The 20,958-nt window shown below is 41.5% G+C and overlaps 1 long non-coding RNA gene across 1 annotated transcript; it reads left to right on the top strand.

The window, feature by feature from the left end:
* The first annotated feature begins 11 nt into the window (after positions 1 to 11).
* Positions 12 to 7,753, top strand: LOC310852533. Its single transcript, XR_014568221.1, has 3 exons — positions 12 to 110; positions 1,823 to 1,968; positions 7,216 to 7,753. It is a non-coding gene; the product is annotated as an uncharacterized lncRNA (long non-coding RNA).
* The last annotated feature ends 13,205 nt before the right edge of the window (positions 7,754 to 20,958 follow it).

Genomic DNA, 20,958 nt, shown 5'->3' with positions numbered 1-20,958 from the left:
ACTGGGATGCACTTCCATACTGGGGAGTGGCTGAGGCGGCCACTCATGAAGTGTGAGATGTGGCAAGCTGAGGAGGTTTCCTACCAGAGCTTTATGGAGAGAGCCATCCAGTAAGCTCAGTGAAGAGGAGAAGCACTGGGGGAGGGGGGAGAACCTTCCTTCAATCCACTGTCAGTGACCAAGAGGGCCTTGTCATTGTCAGGAGCTCGTCCTACACTCAGGTAGGACCCTGGTAGAGACACATGCCCAACTGGAATGTTCTCTCCCTCCTGGTCGATCGGGAGCTTGAAAGCTTTCTTCAGCCCAAACATCACAGCGACCAACGCCAACAGACACTGGCACACTTAGGGATCTGCAGAGCACGTTGGCTAATCTACTTTATTTACATATAAACACACATGGAGCACTGCAACATGGCTCCCTCTCTCTCTCTAGCATCAGAAAGCAAAGAGAAAGAACAAAGGACAATAGTCCCACTTCACGGAACACAGTAACACAAACATCCTGTCTCTGTCACTTCCCACTTTGTGGAGTCAAAACATACCACGTCATGTGAAAGACAACAATCCCATTACTGCAATCATGGAGCAGAAATTCTAACAGTCCTGACATATGGTAGGGATGGGAGGAATGAATCTGTCTATATTGGTTTCTCCCAATTTCGCAATTTTCCACTCTTAAATTCAGTGTGCCCCATTTCCATATCAGTTTGTGATTTTTTTTCTTCTTTTTTAAAAGTCTAGATGAAAACTTGTATGAATTTTCTTCCATATTTATTCTTATATACATTTTTGTATGCAGTTTTGCCTAACAGCGCACATTTTTGCAAGTCGTTTCTCCTATTATGCATTTGTAATGTTATTGTCACTTAATATATGCTTTTGTGTGAATTTTGCTTAAGAGAGGACTGCATCAAAATATTCAGAGAAGTGTTTTGGCTGGCTCAGGACATGCAAATTAGGTAGGCTCATATTACAACGATGGAAAGCAATGAAGCTCCCGGGCTTCTTTCACAAATTAAAAGTCTGAGTGAAATGAGCAGCTCCATAATTTTTTTTGCTTCAACTATTCATAAATAAAGATTAACCTGAATGCTGAAACACTTTGGACAGCCTTCTCAACACCTGCATCTTATCTGTGGCTCGTCCCAAGCATATAGAAGCCATTGTAATGCTGATACGGCTAAGGGAAAGCAGGACTGGAGCTGTTTGAAATTGTAACATTCAGCACAATGGTTCTAGGTAGCACATGGACAAAATGACAGATACCCATGTGATGGTCCTGATATGATCGTGGTAAATGAATGCCATGGTAGCATCCAGGATGAGGTTGTAAGCTTCTGATTCTAGCTAAACACATTCATAGCTGAGGTGTAATTTGAATACATTGGTGATCTTAGACAAACTACTGATGGACTAATGGTAATTTCTTTGGGTAGGATTCTTGCAATTGCTAGACTTGGAGGACCTTGGTCTGAACCAGTAAGGCACATGGACTTAAGCAAGGGTTCATATTTAGTATAGTTCAATGCAGATAAGCTATGCTTTAAATTTAAACTGTGTAGAGAGTCTAAATAGTCACTTCTAGCTTGTAAATTTAAAATATACCATGTATGAGCAACTGCATGAGTTTTTCTACTGGGGAGGGAGAAAGTAAAACATTGAAATGGGGAGCAGGCTAGTTTCTCACACAAAAGATGAGAAGTGTAGTGAATTTGGCCTCATCTCTCAGGTACTATAAAAGAGAGAAGGGTGTTCTGTTTTGTTTTTATGAAAGCAGGGAAACTGACCATTCTGGCTTATTATTCACACACACACCACAGATGCTCATGGTGCCATGGGAATTTGAGTCAGAGTAAGGAAATTTTGATGGTGCAAGACTGATGTCAGCCTAACAATATTGTACAGCCTCTTCAAACTCCACAGAGTGAAGGATGGCTCCCTTGTGATCTTCAACTCTACCCTCATGGTAAGTAGCAAAATAAATAACCCAACAATTTTTCATGCCTATTTCTCCAGAATGTCCTTGTTTGTGCTTGAACCCTCCACAGGTGCTTCAATAGCAATAGCAACTGCATTAAAACTTAATATTTCCTATTTCTCATTCTGACTAGCAAGCAAGCATGCAATTTTTATTCTAAATTGCTGCACTGAGCTAATGCACATCTTAACCTTTAGTAACATTGGCCAAATTAAAGCACTGTTGACTATTGCAGTCAAGTTTCACAGGTTAAAAGGAGGGGTGAAGCTGGTTAAAATTTGAATTTCCTCTGCTTAAAAACCTACTGGCGGTTACCACTTTACTTAGCAATTCATTTCTTGGCAAATGGTAGTTTGACATCTCGTAATGTGACCAAGTAAGGCTATCATCATCACAGTTTGCTAATGGATTTATCCATCATTCTCAGTCAATTCTTTCAGAAAAGAATCCATGAAAGTTTGCTTATACAGTTCTCAAAATGAAAGAGGACTTTGTATACAGATTTAGTCATTCACACACAGTAAGCATATCCTAATGGACAGGAACTTGACTTGGAATGTTAATTCCATTCTGCATAATTACTGAACTGAGCAATTGGGTGAATGTCATGACATAGAGGCTCAGGTTTCAGGTTTTTATTCTTTCCAGTGGAGAAAGAAGTCTGTTAATGTCAATGTTTGGCTATTTACCTCACTCTATGCTAGGAATCAGCAAAAGAAATGATATATATATAGATATAGATGATGGTCTGAAAGACTGTATTCCCTCACACAAACCTGCCCATGCTATGAGATCTTAATAGGAAACCTCTCAGTCCTGCCATCCTCACAGACATGCTTAGTGAGGATGCAGGAGAGGGTCTTCTCAGTGGCTGTCCCCAAACTTTGGAACTTACTACTTAGAGAATTTAGACTGGCTCCCTTCTTCTTGTTCTTCTGCTAGCAGCTGAAGACCTTTCTATTACAACAGGCTTTTGGAAACTGAATGTATTTGAGGGAAGGGCCAATGCTGTGATGTTTTTATTGTTATTGTCTATGTTTAATGGATTTTTAATGCTATTTTAATTCTATTAGTGTTTAATTGTATTTTAATTCATTCATCTTCTATGTTTTCACCTTCTTCTATTTTATCTGTGTAAGAAGCCTTGTGTCTTACACACACACACACACACGTTTTGTTCATTGGCCACCAAGATCATAAAGAATGAAATAAAATTATGATATAAAAGAACTCACTTTTTTCAGTTCCCTCGCTCTTACAAATATTAAGTGCATGGGTACATTGCAATGAGAACCTCTCAAAGTGACTTACAAAAAAATCTCACACTAAAAATGATATTAAAGAAATGTCCTTATAGTGACAGGATTCCTTAGTGTTGTTCTCCAAGGCAAAGCAGGAGGACTGAGCAGCTGAATCTCACTCAACCGATGGGACAGGCAAGTCTTCCCTTCATTGCAGCTGGTGTTGGAATTTGCAGCAGCATCTGATGGAAGGGCTTTGTTACCAAAAACTGGGATTTCTTGGCCTCAGGGCACCACCACATAAGAGTATGGTGCTGGCTCAGCTGGCCTGTAATTTGTCAGTCTCTGGTCACTGTCTCTTCTGCCATTGTGGTCTTCACAACATGGTGAGCCATGGCTGGAACTAGAGTTCTGAGGCAATGAAGAAACTTCTGGAAAAACATGAAGGGCATCCTAAGGGCCCTGTGTTGGCCAAGTGACAATAATTCTTCCACTTAGCATGTTTTTTATTTGTAGCCTGTGAACTAACTGATGTAATCTTATACTTCAAATGTAATGGAGCATTTGCCACAGAATGTCTCACAATCTGAAATTCCAGATACAACTAATGTACATTCTGTGAGCAACTGTTTCCTTGTATGCAGACAACTAAATGGGATTGGAGCATACAGCTAGTTGACCCACAGCTCATTCTCTCCCACTCTGTCCAGCACCTTATCTTTTCACAACCCACATTCCTGACTTGACATTCTTAATCCCTCCCCCTTTCTCTTCTAGTCGATTTGATGCTTAGAATCCTTTTCCAAGCTTAATTCAAACATGCAACAATAGTATGTGCTACCATCTGTCCAGGACCAGAATACAGATGTTTATTTGCACCTGGTCCGGCATCAGACATTTTCATGCAATTATTTGTACCTCTGAGCCCCAAGAGTCCCCACTGGGACTGACATTGACATTCCACTTTTTTTGGGTCTTGCTTTTTGTTTCTCTTCCTTCCACCTTTCCTCATATGAACATGCCTGGACTCTAAGATGGCCATCAGAGGCCCCTCTCTGTCTGCCATCGCCAAGGCAGGATGAGAAGGTAGTAATGATAAAATGGAGCTTTTGTGTAGTAGCTCCCCATCTATGTACTAGCAGCCAGTGGAGTGGAGTGGTGTTGCTTACTTGGCTTCCCAATTTGGAGGTTGTTGTTGGTATCCGAGAGTGAGAGGGGTAGGGATGAGGCAGCAGGAAGGTTACTGTGGTCCAGGCACAGTGGCAGGAGTAGTGGATTGGCCATCCCACACCATTCTGCCTCACTGGCTGCTACAACATCAAAAAATGGGATGTGGGTGGCAGTGTGGTCTAAACAGCGTTTCCATGTGCCCCGAATAAAGTTTAAAATATTAACTGATGCGAAAGAAAGAGGGGGATTTGCCCTGCCAGACTTGAGGTTATATTATGAATCTGCAGCCTTCTGCTGGTTGAAAGATTGGATTTTATTGGAGAACACTGACGTCCTAGATCTGGAAGGGTTTGACAATGCGTTTGGGTGGCATGCATATTTGTGGTATGACAAGGTTAAAGTGCACAAATTGTTTAAAAACCATATTGTCAGAAGAGCAATTTGGAGGGTCTGGATAAAATATAAAGACTTATTGGAGAGTAAAACTCCGAGGTGGCTCTCACCGGTGGAGGCCAAGGCACGTAAGAGACTTAACATGGAGGCCCATTGGCCTAAATATTGGGAAATAATTGAAAAAATTGGAGACAATTGGAGGTTGCCAAGCTTGGAGAAATTGAAAACTAAGGTACGAGACTGGCTGCACTATGCGCAAATTCAAGAGGTATTTAAAATAGATTAAAAAGTTGGATTCCAGGTGGAAAAATCGAAACTTGAGACTGAATTGTTAGAGCCAAAAAGTAAACTACTTTCGAGAATGTATAACTTGCTGCTTAAGTGGAATACACAGGACGAGACAGTCAAATCCGCTATGATAAAATGGGCTCAGGATGTGGGGCATAACATTATGTTTGTAGACTGGGAAAGGTTATGGAACACCGGTTTGAAATTTACGGCATGCACTGCCTTGAAGGAAAATATTATGAAAATGGTATACCGGTGGTACATGACCCCAGTCAAGCTAGCTAAGATATATCATCTGTCTGACAACAAATGTTGGAAATGTGGAGAGGCGGAAGGGACATTCTTTCATCTCTGGTGGACCTGCCCGAAAGTGAAGGCCTTCTGGGAAATGATCCATAATGAACTAAAAAAGGTACTGAGATTTACCTTACCTAAGAAACCAGAGGCCTTCCTTCTGGGCATGATGGACCAGAGAGTGCTTAAGAAGGATAGAACCTTTTTCATGTATGCTACCACAGCAGCAAGGATTCTGATCGCAAAATATTGGAAGACACAAGATTTACCCACGCTGGAGGAATGGCAATCGCAGTTGATGGACTATATGGAATTGGCTGAAATGACTGGCAGAATCCGAGACGTGGGAGAAGAAACAATTGAGGAGGACTGGGAAAAGTTTAAGGACTATTTGAAAAAACACTATAAGCTGTATGAATGTTAAAAAATGCACCTTTCAGGAAACTCTAGCTTCAGCAAATGTAAGTTAATGAAATGAAAATTAAGACACAAGAATTTAGAGGTAAAATAATGAAACAACTTTATTGTGTTTAATACAAAGCATATACGAATTGGGTTACAGTAAAATTGAAATTAGGGAACATGATAAAATGGAAGTTACAATAAGTTTTGAAATAAGTTAACAAATTGCTGATGCTTTATAAGACAGGGAACGCAGGGTTTGGAGGATGTGGGGAAGTCCTTTAGATTGGATGGAAAAAGAATATGGAAATTTGTTATTCCTCTATTCCAATTTCTTATAACCACTCTTTATTCTTTTTTCTGTATTTCTAAAAAGCAATAAAAAATATTTTTTTTAAAAAAAAAATAAACAGCGTTTCCATGTGCTCTGGCCTCCATCACAGTGTCCTGTTGCACCAGAAGCGGTTTAGTCATGCTGGCCACATGACCCAGAAAAGCTGTCTGTGGACAACTGCTGGCTCCCTTGACCTGAAAGTAGAGATGAGCACAGCACCCCATAGTCAAATTCACCTGGATTCAATTGTCCAGGTGTCCTTTATCTTTACAGCATCAACAGAATACTCTCCCCAGGAAAACCCACATGGCATCAGTTTTGCCCTACTTTTTTTAGTCTATGTTTTTAATAAGTTTATTTATTTATTTTACTGCATTTTATTCTTGTTGTCAGTGCCTTTGGAACATTTTTTGTTGTAGAAACAGTGATTTATAAACAGCCTAACCTTCCTTTCTTCCTCCAATTTCACAAAGGTGGTGGCTTTTTGGCTTCCTACCATTTTCTGTTTAGGGTTTATTTTCAGAATTCAGTACAAATCTTTTGCAGGTTTACTCAAAAGGATGTCTCACTGTGTTCAGTCAGGCCTACTCCCTAGTAAGAGAGTTCAGGATTGTAGGCTTCAGAGTTAGTTTATTTAAGTAACTCAGCAGCTGCTACTGACTAATCTTAGTGAAGAGTTCCCTAAATGGCTTCCAGCCTTCCCAAAATTATGCACATATTTAGAATCCCTTGCCCTTTGGCTTACATTGGAATAGACGGAGGTCCATAATAGACCATTCTTCAATAGAAAGATTCTGCCCATCAACTTGGGGGGGCAACCCCTCAAATATTTTATTGGGGGCCTAAGCCCCTAGGAGTTGGCTCCTATGAGAGTTAGCATCCCATTTGCTGCAGTCTAGATTCAGAAGCACAGCCCAAGTGGCTGCTTTTTGTCAAACGATTAAGTGCTCAGGGTTAAGTTTGCTTTTTCAAAAATGTGCTTGACATGGCATCAGCTTGACCCTGCATTAAATTTAAGGAAGTAAAGACAGTAGTTGTTTCAAATCTTTACATGAGGAAAAAAATGAGTTGCTGTTTAGGTACCAAAGACGTACTTTCTTCAAAATTTCACAGATAACAGTCAACAATCCTCTGGGGGTGAATTCAAACTGCTGGAGAATCACAGCACCTGCTGTGGCTACAGAGACCAGGCTTGACATCTATCTTAATGTTTCTTAATGAACCTCAAAAGGGGAAGTAGATCTTTGGCGGCAACCAGAGAAACAGGAATCCTTCATCTTTACACCTTGAACTACTGTTTGCCAAATAATATTCCAGTTGTATTGTTTAATACTGCTTGATCATGGTTGTTGCTGTAGGATACTATAATAATATCAACAGCTGTCATCAGTCATGCAGATCCAAATGCACTCAGATGCCTGGATGTATTCAATGCCTATGCAGGATCCATCGTTGATTTCAAGAGAAAAACCAATTCTCACATACTAAGTTATGTACTGTACATATTTATTGGTTCCTTCAGAAAAAAAGCTGTCCCAGACATAGGGTATATATTTGGAGGCCTGATATCCTTTGTTTGGGCAAAATTTTGCATGACTTTATGGCCCTACTGTTGGACAGATACAACAGTCATTTGTGCACTTGTGGCTCTATGTCTTGATACCAAGAAGGGCATATGACCAAAGTTTTCCCCATCCATGAATTCCCATCTATGTAATTGAAATGCCAGCAGTATTCTGGTACAACAATAAAAAGAATTCTCATTTCACAGCCCAAATGTAGGCTATAAATCCACTCTCCATTCTTCAGATTCAATCTTCATTTATTGTGAGAGAAGGCTGTTAAATGTTGCATCCATACATTTCATTCTTGAGTAGCTTCTTTCTTTGGGGGGAACTACATTCATTGTTCTTTTTATTAAGCTGTTGATCTTTTGCAAATATACACTGAAAATAACTAATTACTCCTGCATGAATTTTTTTTTTAAGGAAAAACTCCCAAAATATTGGTTGTATATACAGAAATCCAGAGAATGTTTTTAGAGGCATGTTCAGGCTTATGTAGTGGGGCTTTCTTCCTATTCTTGGTTGTGTGTTAGAACTCCGCCCCCCCCCCCATTTATATTACACAGCATTGAGGAGGGATAAAAATACTGAGGACAGGAACTGGCCCCCAGCAAATCTTGTGAACAAATTAGTAACATCTTCGCTTCTTCCAAAAGCCACCACAAGGGGATCGCCAAGAGCTCTCTCTGCTTCTAGCAGCAAGCCAGCAATATGTACTGGGGAAACCCACAAACACAATTGCAGTACTGTATGTACTGTTAGCACTAGGTTCCTAGAATAAGTAAGCACCTTCAGAACAGAACATTCCTAACTGCAGAGCATTTAATTATTCACTTATCATACAGATGAAACACCCATGGGGACTATACCAATAAAGCAAGAATGTCTGAGTGCAAATCAATATCCACGATGAAGCTATCAATATGTTACTTCTTAATTTGTTCTGCTAATAACTTCAAAGGTCACCTTTTTAACAGGCTTACCATAAAATTGCAAGAATGGAAGTACAAATATTAAAAAATATTAAAAAATCGGCACTTAGAATATTTTACATTCAATTACATTACCAAATAAAGCTATCTTATGGAGTACTAATTCCAGCTAGATAGTAATGTATTGCTTTTTCTAATGCTTAAATTGGCACGAACAGAACACCAGCCACTGTATAAACTATGGCATGTTGCTTTGTGGGGAGAGTTGGAATACCACTTTTCCTGCTTAGTAACCACCAAGATTCATTTTATTCCACTGTAAATTAATCCATCCATTTGTTTGGTGGCATTGCAAAAAAAAACCCTCCATTGTACTTTAGAGCCTGTAAATTCTTATATCTGAAAACAACCAAACATATTAGCGTTACCCTTGGTGATGTACAAAAGGCAGAGAAAACTCAAATGGATTTTTTTTGGGGGGGGGGGCAGGGCTGTAAAATAAGACTTTGACATTCCCATCCATTAAATAAGCACATAAGCACTACAATGATATGAATTTCTTGGCCTGAAACGGTGTTATATTTCAAGGGGATTAGAGTTTTCACCTCCTGGGTAGCTGCTGGAAAACGGTAAAATAAACCCTTTTGAGACATATGGAGATTTGAACACAATCAATACTGACAGGTTTCACATCTACAAATTTATAGCTTGATCCACAACATTGTTAAGCTTGAATACTAGAATATGAACCCATTTTTGTTCCATTGGCTTCAAGCTCAACTTAAATCCAAGTATTTGGCCATAAGTGAGTCATGGATCTAGCTGTCTATAAAATGGAAATGAAAAGCACTTCATTTTATTCAGTCCCAAACTCAAGTGTATGAGTAGGCAGCCCTGAAGACAAGGAGCTGTTGTCTCTGGGCTACTGACTACACCTCTCTTCCCTTCAGCAATACACATTGCTATCATTCACACTTTTAAGTGTTAATTTCCTCTCATTTAATTGCCTGCCCAGCAAATTAGCACTCTGAGTCTCTCTGGTGATGTTGCTACCTGGAAATGTGCAGTTAAGGCTTCTCCAGGAAATGTGTTGCCTTAGATCAACTGTGCCGTTTACACTTTGTGCAAAACAGGATCATGTTCTGGAGATTTGTAAAAATTAAGAGAGGGGATTCATGGGGGGGAGAGAGAGGAGGGGAGAGGACAGTGTGTTCCAATAACAGAACAAAATACTTGCACATATAAAGATCACTGCTGGATAAAAAGATTTAGGAGTCTCAAGCTTCCAAAGGTGGTTTCAGGGCGATCGTCAAGGGTTGGTACTGTTGGGGACCTGCCAAGCCCCTTTGGCCTCACTATTCCTCTTTCTTTGCTCTCGTGATCTGCCCAGGGGGGGGGGGGGGGCAAAAGAATAGGCAGCATTGGCAGCAGCAGGTCCAGTAGAGGGGGATTGGGGGTGGGCAGGAATAAGCCTCAAGCTCAAGCTCAAGCCTCAAGCTCAAAGGGAACACTTACTAATTTTTTGGCATTTGATGTGTTTCTTTGCACATTAGACCAAAACTTGACACTGCCTTGGTTAGAAAAGCCCGTGTGTGTGTGTGTGTGTGTGTGTGTGTGTGTGTGAGAGAGAGAGAGAGAGAGAGAGAGACTTAAATTGTGTGTGTGTGTGTGTGTGTGTACAAAATATGTCACACTTTTTTGTTAGTGCCTTATCCCCCACAAACACATGCTCTGTTTTTTGTTTTTTATTTTATTATGGGTAGAGGTGTCAAGAGCTGAAAGTGGCCCAGGTTTCTCTGGACATTATGAGAGGGCCTGGGCAGCAGTGAAGAGGAGGTGTGCCAAGTCAGAGAAGGGGCTCACTGAGAGCATCTTGACTCAGGCCAACATCCCTCCCCTCCTGCAAAAAACAAACAAACAGAGCAAGTATTGGTGTGGTTGATGCAGTGAATGAAGAGTCTGAGTCTATCTTTATTGTGCTTTATGCTGTCTTTCCATGGTGAGCTGTGCCCAAAGTGGTCATCCAGTTGGGAGGTGGAAACCAGCTTACAAAACATATACAGTGGTACCTTGGGTTACATACGCTTCAGATTATATGCGCTTCAGGTTACAGACTCTGCTAACCCAGAAATAGTACCTCGGGTTAAGAACTTTGCTTCAGGATGAGAACAGAAATCGTGCTCCGGCAGCGTGGCAGCAGCAGGAGACCCCATTAACTAAAGTGGTGCTTCAGGTTAAGAACAGTTTCAGGTTGAAAACAGACCTCCGGAACGAATTAAGTACTTAACCCGAGGTACCACTGTATCCACAAATTCAAGTAGGACAAAATGTACAATTCCACAAACATAGAATAAATTCTATGTTCTGCAGAAATAATCTAGCTCAGAACAAACTGAAAGTTAACAGACAATAGATAAGTACATAAATATAAAGATAAAGATAAATACATAAATGCAGTTCAGACAGGAATAGGATAAAAAGGTAAAGGGACTCCTGACCATTAGGTCCAGTCATGACCGACTCTGGGGTTGTGGCGCTCATCTTGCTTTATTGGCTGAGGGAGCCAGCGTTTGTCCATAGACAGCTTCCGGGTCATGTGGCCAGCATGACAAAGCTGTTTCTGGCGAACCAGAGCAGCACACGGAAACGCCGTTTACCTTCCTGCCGGAGCGGTACCTATTTATCTACTTGCACTTTGACGTGCTTTCAAACTGCTAGGTTGGCAGGAGCTGGGACCGAACAATGGGAGTTAACCCTGTTGCAGGGATTTGAACCGCCGACCTTCTGATTGGCAAGTCCTAGACTCTGTGGTTTAACCCACAACGCCACCTGTGTCCCAGGATTAGGACACTTCTCATCAAAATAGCTGATTTTCAGCTGGCTTTCTCACCTTCAGAGGAAGCTGCCAGCAGCAAAAGGGAAGTGTTGCAAAGGGCAATGATGGTGAATTCTCTTCCTCAGCCTCCTGCATGTGCCAGTTATAAGTGCTGATCTGATCAGATTGGGACGCAAGAGAACTCAATTGCATAGCCTATTCTCTGTATGTAGAGAGAGTTGCTGGAAGCTGCCCAGAGTGGCTGGGGCAACCCACTTCAGATGGACCGCATGTAAGTATTATTATTATTATTATTATTATTATTATTATTATTATTATTATTATTATTATTAGAGTAAGAGATCCTCTGAAGTAGATTAGGCATGCCAAATTGCAGACAAGTAAGTCCATGGAACTTTTTGGGAGGGAATAAAAGGGATTCCCTTTCCTCCATGATCCTTTATGCTAAGCGAGAGGCTGGGATTTTTCCTACATTAAACTGAGGTGGCTAATCGGTGTGTATTTTTGCTTGTCCTATTTAAAACTTTGCAGCTTCGCACTACCCTCTCTTTCTGATGGTTGTTTGTTTTCTCCAGTAGGCTTCCTGACAGGCCATCATAGGACCCTGATAGCCCTTATAATGTGAGGGTGTTTAGAACACTACCTGAATAGCTTTAGGTGTTTTTTGTTGCTGTTAAAGCAGAGCAACATAGGGTTGTTTAATAATAATAATAATAATAATAATAATAATAATAATAATAATAATAATAATAATTTATTTATACCCCGCCCATCTGGCTGAGTTTCCCCAGCCACTCTGGGCGGCTCCCAATCAGTGTTAAAAACAGTACAGCATTACATATTAAAAACTTCCCTGAACAGGGCTGCCTTAAGATGTCTTCTGAACATCAGGTAATTCTTTATCTCTTTGACATCTGATGGGAGGGCGTTCCACAGGGCGGGCGCCACTACCGAGAAGGCCCTCTGTCTGGTTCCCTGTAGCCTCACTTCTTGCAATGAGGGAACCGCCAGAAGGCCCTCGGCGCTGGATCTCAGTGTCCGGGCTGAACGATGGGGGTGGAGACGCTCCTTCAGGTATACAGTTTTAAGTTTTTAAAACTTAATTAGGTGTTTATCTTTAAAAACAAAGCTGCACTTTAACAACAACAATCCAGAGCTGCTCAGTACTCCATAGACAATATTTGACAGTCTCATTTCTTGCAGAACCCATGGATCTAGAGAAACATGGAGATATTATATAGGAGGAAACAGACCTGTATCAGTACAGAAAAGTGAGCAATATCACCAGTGGCGTAGCGTGGGTTGTCAGCACCCGGGGCAAGGCAAGTAATTTGCACCCCCTAACCCATGGATTTGCACCCCCTAACCCGTGGATTTGTGCCCCCTAACCCTAACCCATGCTCTGGTTATCTCACGCTTGGACTACTGCAACGCGCTCTACGTGGGGCTACCTTTGAAGGTGACCCGGAAACTGCAATTAATCCAGAATGCGGCAGCGAGACTGGCGACTGGGAGTGGCCGCCGGGACCACATAACACCGGTTCTGAGAGATCTGCATTGGCTCCCAGTACGTTTCCGAGCACGATTCAAAGTGTTGGTGCTGACCTTTAAAGCCCTAAACGGCCTCGGTCCTGTATACCTGAAGGAGCGTCTCCACCCCCATCGTTCAGCCCGGACTCTGAGATCCAGCACCGAGGGCCTTCTGGCGGTTCCCTCATTGCGAGAAGTGAGGCTACAGGGAACCAGACAGAGGGCCTTCTCGGTAGCGGCGCCCGCCCTGTGGAACGCCCTCCCATCAGATGTCAAAGAGATAAAGAATTACCTGACGTTCAGAAGACATCTTAAGGCAGCCCTGTTCAGGGAAGTTTTTAATATGTAATGCTGTACGGTTTTTAACACTGATTGGGAGCCGCCCAGAGTGGCTGGGGAAAACTCAGCCAGATGGGCGGGGTATAAATAATAAATTATTATTATTATATTATTATTATTATAACCCCCAGATGTTGCGCCCGGTGTGGCCGGCCCCCCCTGCACCCCCACGCTACGCCACTGAATAGCACTCTGTAGTTTTGAGAAGCAGGTTTATTGACATCATGTTCCATCTCCAAATCCCCTTTGAATTTGCCTTGATACTTAGACACCACACATAGCTGATACACAGCCTATTAGAATTTTTCAATGGGATCTCTGATCTGGACCCTGTGTAGAAATAAATGAGCTTCCAACCCAAGAATGAGTTTCAAAGCTTTACCGCAGAACAGTCTTAAATACTAGTTACAAAAGATACGTGTTTCAGCAACAAAATACAAAGTAACACATTACACTCAAGTAGCAGGCAATGCTGTTCAGTCAGTCCCTTGTGCAGTTCAGTAAACTTTCCTCTCTCTGATCCAAGAGAGACATCCTAAGCTTGTTCATCACTGCCGAGCTTAGCTTCACCTGCCACTGCTACTGCTAGCCATCACTGACTGCTCAAGTTTCCCCTCCTGCTGTGAAAAACACCAGCCTTCTGCTTTCACCTAGAGTGGAACCTCTTCCTTAACATTAATTTATCTGCCTTGCAAATGCAGAAGGGGGGGGGGAGAGAAGTTTTAATGTCAATGCATACAAACATTACAGTTTATGTATATTCAACTTAAAACTTTAGCATACCCTGCACATTGTATGTTGCCTATTTCCCCATGAAAAAGAGAAGGGCAGAAAACCAGAGAGGGTAAGTAGAACTGCTGAAGTTTATGGAACATTTGTAGTTAGGTCATATTGTGGCACACATGAAACAGGGAATGAGAAAAGAAGAAAGAGGGTGTTGTACATTACAACATGAAAACTGACTCTCTTGCTGCTGGCTTGGGCTAAAGGAGAAGTTGGGTCTGATAAACACAGGCATTTTGCTTTCTCTTTTATTCAATGGCGGGAATATAATTTTTATACAGTGGTACCTCGGGTTACATACGCTTCAGGTTACATACACTTCAGGTTACAGACTCCGCTAACCCAGAAATAGTACCTCGGGTTAAGAACTTTGCTTCAGGATGAGAACAGAAATTGTGCTCCAGCGGCACGGCGGCAGCAGGAGGCCCCATTAGCTAAAGTGGTGCTTCAGGTTAAGAACAGTTGCAGGTTAAGAACGGACCTCTGGAACGAATTAAGTACTTAACCCGAGGTACTACTATATAAATAAAATACAATGCACAAATCCTGGAAATGTACGGCTACCACTGATTTTAAAAACAGCAATATGGTATCATCTGCCTTATGCTTAGTCCTTCCTCCAGTTGTCTTTTTGACACCAGTGGGACAAAATCAGCCTTGAGCCAAGCAGCCACACTTGACAGGTGGTGGAGCAGGGTGCATGTGTGCAAAGAGGCCTTCTTTCCCCCCTGCTCCCTACAAAGCCCCATTTCTTCATTAGCTCCCTTGCCAGCTGGCTGCCCTCCAAGATTCAGCAGAAGCAACTTCGTCCTAACGCTGTTCTAGGCACAGCTGCAGTGGCATTCACCTTGTCAGCACTCATGAAAGAACGAAGTGAACTGAGGTGACAATTTAACAATATTGCGCCGTCAACCATTTGGTGCCTTCAAACCTAGGCTGGCACATGCTTAGACTTTGCACGGGTGGTAGAATCGGGAGTGTTAACAGGTGAAATAATTGTAATTAGTGCTATCTTTACATTTGACTCTTCCACTTTCATGTATATAATGCAGGTTCCAAGTCCTGATAGAAGAGGAGTACACTACTCTAGCTCTGTGCTATAGTAGCCCCTTTCCTCTGCTATCTTTAGCTGGTACATTTTAATTTTCTGAATGAGCCAGAAGATTGAAACCTTCTCCCAGCCCATCCTGCATGCAAGGCAGATGCTGGGAAGGCAAGGGAAGTAATTATGCCCCTTCCGTTCACTATATTGACCCTGCTTAGCATTAACTTTTATGTGTAATTAATGCTTGTAGATCAGTCAGGCTCAAGTTTTGAAGTGAAATTTTATCTGATTGCAGGCATTACTAATGCTAACCTGATCCTTATCTGTTGAAAGAAAAAAAGCAGCTCTTAACAGGCATGCACAGCCCTTTTTACAACTGCACATACCTTACTGGAAATTACAAAAAGGCCCATTGTGCAAAATAGATACTAAATGGACATTTGAAGTTACAAGGACATATTTGCACTTTCAGTTAGTCCGATCGGTGCAATCTGTTAAATTGCACTTTGTTCCAAAAAGTCTATAAAGATAAATGTTTGACTACAATATTTGAAAACACTTTTCCTATCTAGGTCTTTATCCTTTGGCCCAGAAAACATCTCAGTGATGAAAATATTCTGGAAGAGAGATTGTATCTTGATGCAACCATTGCTAAACATTTCAATGCTTAGCAGTGCCAAATCTTTCACAATCTGTAGTGTTTTAGCACCCCCTCCCTTGAACACAAGTATCATCTTTGTTCATAATGCCATATTCTGTCTTTAGTCCAAGATGTTAAGCCACTTGGAAAAAAGAAAGAAAGAAAAACTCACTTCCAGGAAGTTTGAACTGGCTGCTTTCCCAAAGGATTGCAGGAGAGTGCCAACATTTCCCATTTTGCTAACTCAAAATGTGCCAGTGTTCAAGTTTAAAAACAAATGTAAAGCAAAAACTTTTTAATATATATGCCAAAGGGGGAGTTAGTTGAGCAGTTAATGCCCATTATGACAGGCCATTGTGCACATTTACCAGGCCTTATGAAAGATGTGCACATCGTCCATCCATGAAGAGGAACGTGTTCACATTTCCCAGTCAATATACAAAATCCCCAACAGGCCTTGAGCATATATTGACTCATTTTTGCACATTATCTGATAATTATGTATAACCCCGACAGCCCTAGAGGAGTGTGCATTTATTGGCTGAATTTTGTACATTCTCTGGCTATTATGTGTAATCTCCATTGGGCTTTGCAAATGTGCGTATCTTGATTGTATTTTGTACACTCTCTGGGCAATATGCAAATTCTCCAGTTAGTGTTTACACTGAATTCTGTCCATATATCAGTAATGTTTTGTACATTCTCTGAGAAATATACATCATCTCAATGAAACTGAGAAATGTGAATACTTCAACATAATCTGTGCATAATTTTCCTTCACTTATGCAATAAGAATACTCTCCAAAAAGAAAGCAGCAATATATGAAAGAATTTTGTATAATTTCTTCTGCAAATCATGTTGGCAAATGTTCATATATAACCAGTAACTGAATGGATAGATTATGTGCGCATTCTCCATGAGGTCTGAAGAATGTGCACAATGGGCAGTCATTAAGCACATTAACTGCTCAACTTACATGCCCCTTGACATATATCTAGTATGTCTGGAGGTGCATTTATCACTCAGTTCTATCAATTGTCCTGAACGGTTGAATCTGCTAGAGACATGAATACTTCCTTGAGATTATTACAACACCAATAATTTCAGATTTTTATTTTACTTTCCCTTTTTTAGGTACAGAACTGGGGGAACAGTTAGAAGTCTGTTATATTCATAACACTATAAAATGAATGTGAATTCCATTGCCTATTTAAGAGCAGACCACCCACATTTCTTACTCTTTAAGCAAATGTTTTCTGACAGTTGGGCACCATTCCAGGAAGGTGAGGACCGTTCCCTCCTTGCTCTGTCCTCCCCTTACTGCATTTCATGGGCAAAGTAGAAAAGACACCATTTACCCAATTACTAATGGTGTCACTCCTTATTTGTGTCAGTTTCTGAAAGACACCTCTAATAGGGAAGGGGAACCTGTGTCCCTCCAAATCACCCCTAAAAGTAGCCCGATGTGGACCAAACATGGTCTATGGGGATGGGAGATTAATTGATTGTGATGGGAGGGGTTGGGGATAGAACAGAGTGGCTGGAATCCTGAAAAGGGAGCATTCTGCACTGCAATATTTAGTTGTAGGTCCAACTTCTTTATTACTATCTCTTTTCTCTGTATGACTGTTAGTATACCATGTTTCGATAATTTAGATTACTGCATGACTCATTTCTTTGTGCTCAATTAATACTGTGAGGGGTGTCAGGCTGAAAGATACTGATTTGGTCAAAGTCTTTAAGCTGCATGCATTCCTTGTCAGGGTTTCATGTCAACCTCTGTGACATATTGGCTCCTAGTCAAAGCCCTAACCTACAACTGGTGTTCAATCTCACCTTTTTATATTAGAGAAAACATTCCGGGCTAATGTAAAAATCATATATGTTTAGTGCATCAGCACTAGAAAAAGTGCTGGTGGCAGCAAAGGTGGTGCTTCCATAAACTGTGCTGCTTTGCTCTGGAAATTTTTTCGTTTCACTAGAGAGCGTATGTGTTGAAAAGACTTTGATTAGATTCGTTAGATCACATCATAAAATTGAATTTGGCTGCTACGTAACATCAATGTTTCCACATTTCCCGCAAGTCTGAGTTCCTCTACAATAAATGATCTAAACCAGTGTTTCCCAACCTTGTGCCTCCAGCTGTTTTTGAACTACAACTCCCATCATCCCTGACTAGCAAGACCAGTGGCAAGGGATGATGGGAATTGTAGTCCAAAAACAGCTGGAGGCACAAGGTTGGGAAACACTGAACATTAGATGTCCTAATAAGTTCTTTCACAACACTGTGTTGTTGCAAACAAAGTGGCCAAAAGTTATTGCGGAAGGCTTAGCTTACAAAGAAAGAAGGTGGTCACCATTTGGATGTAGGCCTAGTGAGAAAGGGCAGGTGAGGTGACAGATCTGTCTGGTTAGCATCACTTTGAAATGCAAGTGGAGTCTCACTTGCATGATCCTCTACACTAAACAAACCTACACAGGAACAGCTCCAAGTTTAAGAAATGTCTTGTGGTGAACCTACGAACAGGGGTGCTAGGTGACTTGCCTGGTGATGGAGTTGGGCAGAGGCAGCACTCCAAGTCAGGTTACTGCTTCTACTGCCATTGTAAGATATGGAGCCTTTTAAGAGCAGCCCTGGATGCATTTGATTGTGTACATAATTCTCCGTACAAAGAGAGATGCACACAGAAAAGCTCACTTCTGCACACACATCACCCTAACTAGACTGGGACATACTGACTCCAAGCTTGTTGATTTATGCAGCTACAATGTGTCTCCAGCTGAGCAAGGTCTATGACAGTCTACTAGCGACTGAGAAGGTTACACTACAAAGTGCAAATCAAAGTAAATTATATAAATTATATGCTACATCGCACAAAGCTAAAGCTCTACTCCTAAAGCTGGCATTATGAGCTTTTGTATATAACAGTGTATCTAAAAATACCAGCTGGAATCTCACCTGATCATTTCCCACCCCCAGAAACAGCTATTTGGAAACTTTTTGTGTATAAAAGGTTTTTTAAAAAATCCCCAAAAATCATAGCATAGCTCTTAATCACAGCATAGTCCTAACAAGCCTCACAATTTTCAAAGTTCATATAATGTGTGTTGGTAATGTCATGCAACACATTCTCTCAATTCTTCTAAAATCACATTCTGGAATGTATACTGCAGATCAGAAAGGTACTACCGGGGCCAAGAGGATGCCTATATAGTTATGAGCACAGTTAGAGAAGCTGTTAGAGGCAAGAAGGCATCCTTTAGAAAATGTGTCCTTTGGCAAAAGAAATTTAAGCAGACAATGAGGGATGCTAAAAAGGAATTTGAGGAGCACATAAAGACCAACAACCTAAACAAGCTGACATAAAATAAATTGTAAAGATCAATAAAACATGTTTTAAATACACTAGTAGCAGGAGAGCAGCTAGGGAGGTGGCGCTGTGGGTAAAACCTCAGTGCCTAGGACTTGCCGATCGTATGGTCGGTGGTTCGAATCCCCACAGCGGGGTGAGCTCCTGTCTTTGGTCCCAGCTCCTGCCCACCTAGCAGTTCGAAAGCACCCCTAAGTGCAAGTAGATAAATAGGTACTGCTTTATAGCGGGAAGGTAAACGGCATTTCCGTGTGCTGCGCTGGTGCTGGCTCGCCAGAGCAGCTTCGTCATGCTGGCCACTTGGCCCGGAAGTGTCTCCGGACAGCACTGGCCCCCGGCCTCTTAAGTGAGATGGGCGCACAACCCTAGAGTCGGACACGACTGGCCCGTACGGGCAGGGGTACCTTTACCTTTTTACCTATGACAAGAGATTCAAAGGTGTGCTCAAGGATAATAATAAGGTTGTAGAGAAGCAGAATTAATGATTTGCATCTGTCTTCACAGTGAAAGATATACAAAAGATACCATACCTATGCCTGAACTAACTTTTGCATGAAGGGAGTCTAAGGAACTGTGACAAGAGGCAAAGTCCTAGGCCTTATTGACAAAATAAAAACTGACAAATTGACGTTTCTGAATAGCATCTACCCAAGAGTTCTGAAAGAACTCAAATGTGAAATTTCTGGTCTTCTAACAAAAATCTGTAACTTTGTCCCTTGGTCAGCCCCCATACCTGAGGACTGGAAAGTGGCCAATGGTAACACCAGGGGGAATCATCAAAAATACAGGCTAGTTAGCTTAATGTCTGTACTGGAAGAACCAGTGAAAAGTATTGTTAAAGATAAAATAGCCATGCATATAGAAGACCCAGTCTGATGGAAGCAGAACCGACATGGCTTTTGCAAAGGAAAGTCCTGTCTCCCTAACCGATTAGAGTTATTTGAGAGCGTCAACAAGCATATAGACAAGAGGTGATCCTGTTGACATTGTGTACTTAGATGTCAGCACAGTGTGTGACAGCTGCAAAAAAAGCAAGGGTGGAACAACTCCCCTATGAGGAAAGAGTGCATTTCAGGCTTTTTAGTTTAGAGAAAATGTGAGTTCAGGGAGGGTTATTAAAGGTGTATAAAATTATACATGGTGTTGGAGAAAATGGATATATTTTCTTCCCCTCTCAGGAATGTCCTTTGAAACTGAATGTAATTTTGAATGTACTTTGAAAAGTACTTTTTCACTATCAAATTTGCTTCCACAAGTGATAGTGATGGCCACAGACATGGATGTTTTTAAAAGACGATTTGAAAAATCCATGGAGGACAAGGCAGTATGCCTCCGAATACCAGTTGTTGGGAATCACAAATGGGTGAAGTGCTCTTGTGCTCAGATCCTGTTTCTAGGGTTTCCCACAGGCCTCTAGTTGATACTGGAGACTGGCTACTGGAGGCTTTGTTTTGAGACCCACCTCAGCACCTTACATCAAAGTCTTCCTCTTTGCCTGGACTGTACAGTAGAATGAGGTGACTTGCTTCAGGCAGCACCATGAGAGGGTAATAGATAAGGCAGAAATTGGTGCCTGAATGAGCAAGCAAGCCTTTTTGAAGTGTTTGCCCTAGTCAGGAAGAGAGAGAGATTTGGATTGTACTTCAGGCAACAAAATGCCTTGGGCCAGCGCTGGCTGGAGCCAGGGAATTGCTTCCCCCTCCCCAATTATTCTTTTATTAGTATAAGGAGCCCAAAATCACATTACATTTTTATATTGCTTAGGGACCTGAGTTATAAAAATGCCTATGTCCTGTGTTGCTCATTGGCTTGCA

The sequence above is a fragment of the Podarcis gaigeae genome (genome assembly GCF_964106915.1).
Source record: "Podarcis gaigeae genome assembly, chromosome: 9".
Classification (NCBI taxonomy): Eukaryota; Metazoa; Chordata; class Lepidosauria; order Squamata; family Lacertidae; genus Podarcis; species Podarcis gaigeae.
This window is presented reverse-complemented; position numbering and strand designations above follow the sequence as displayed.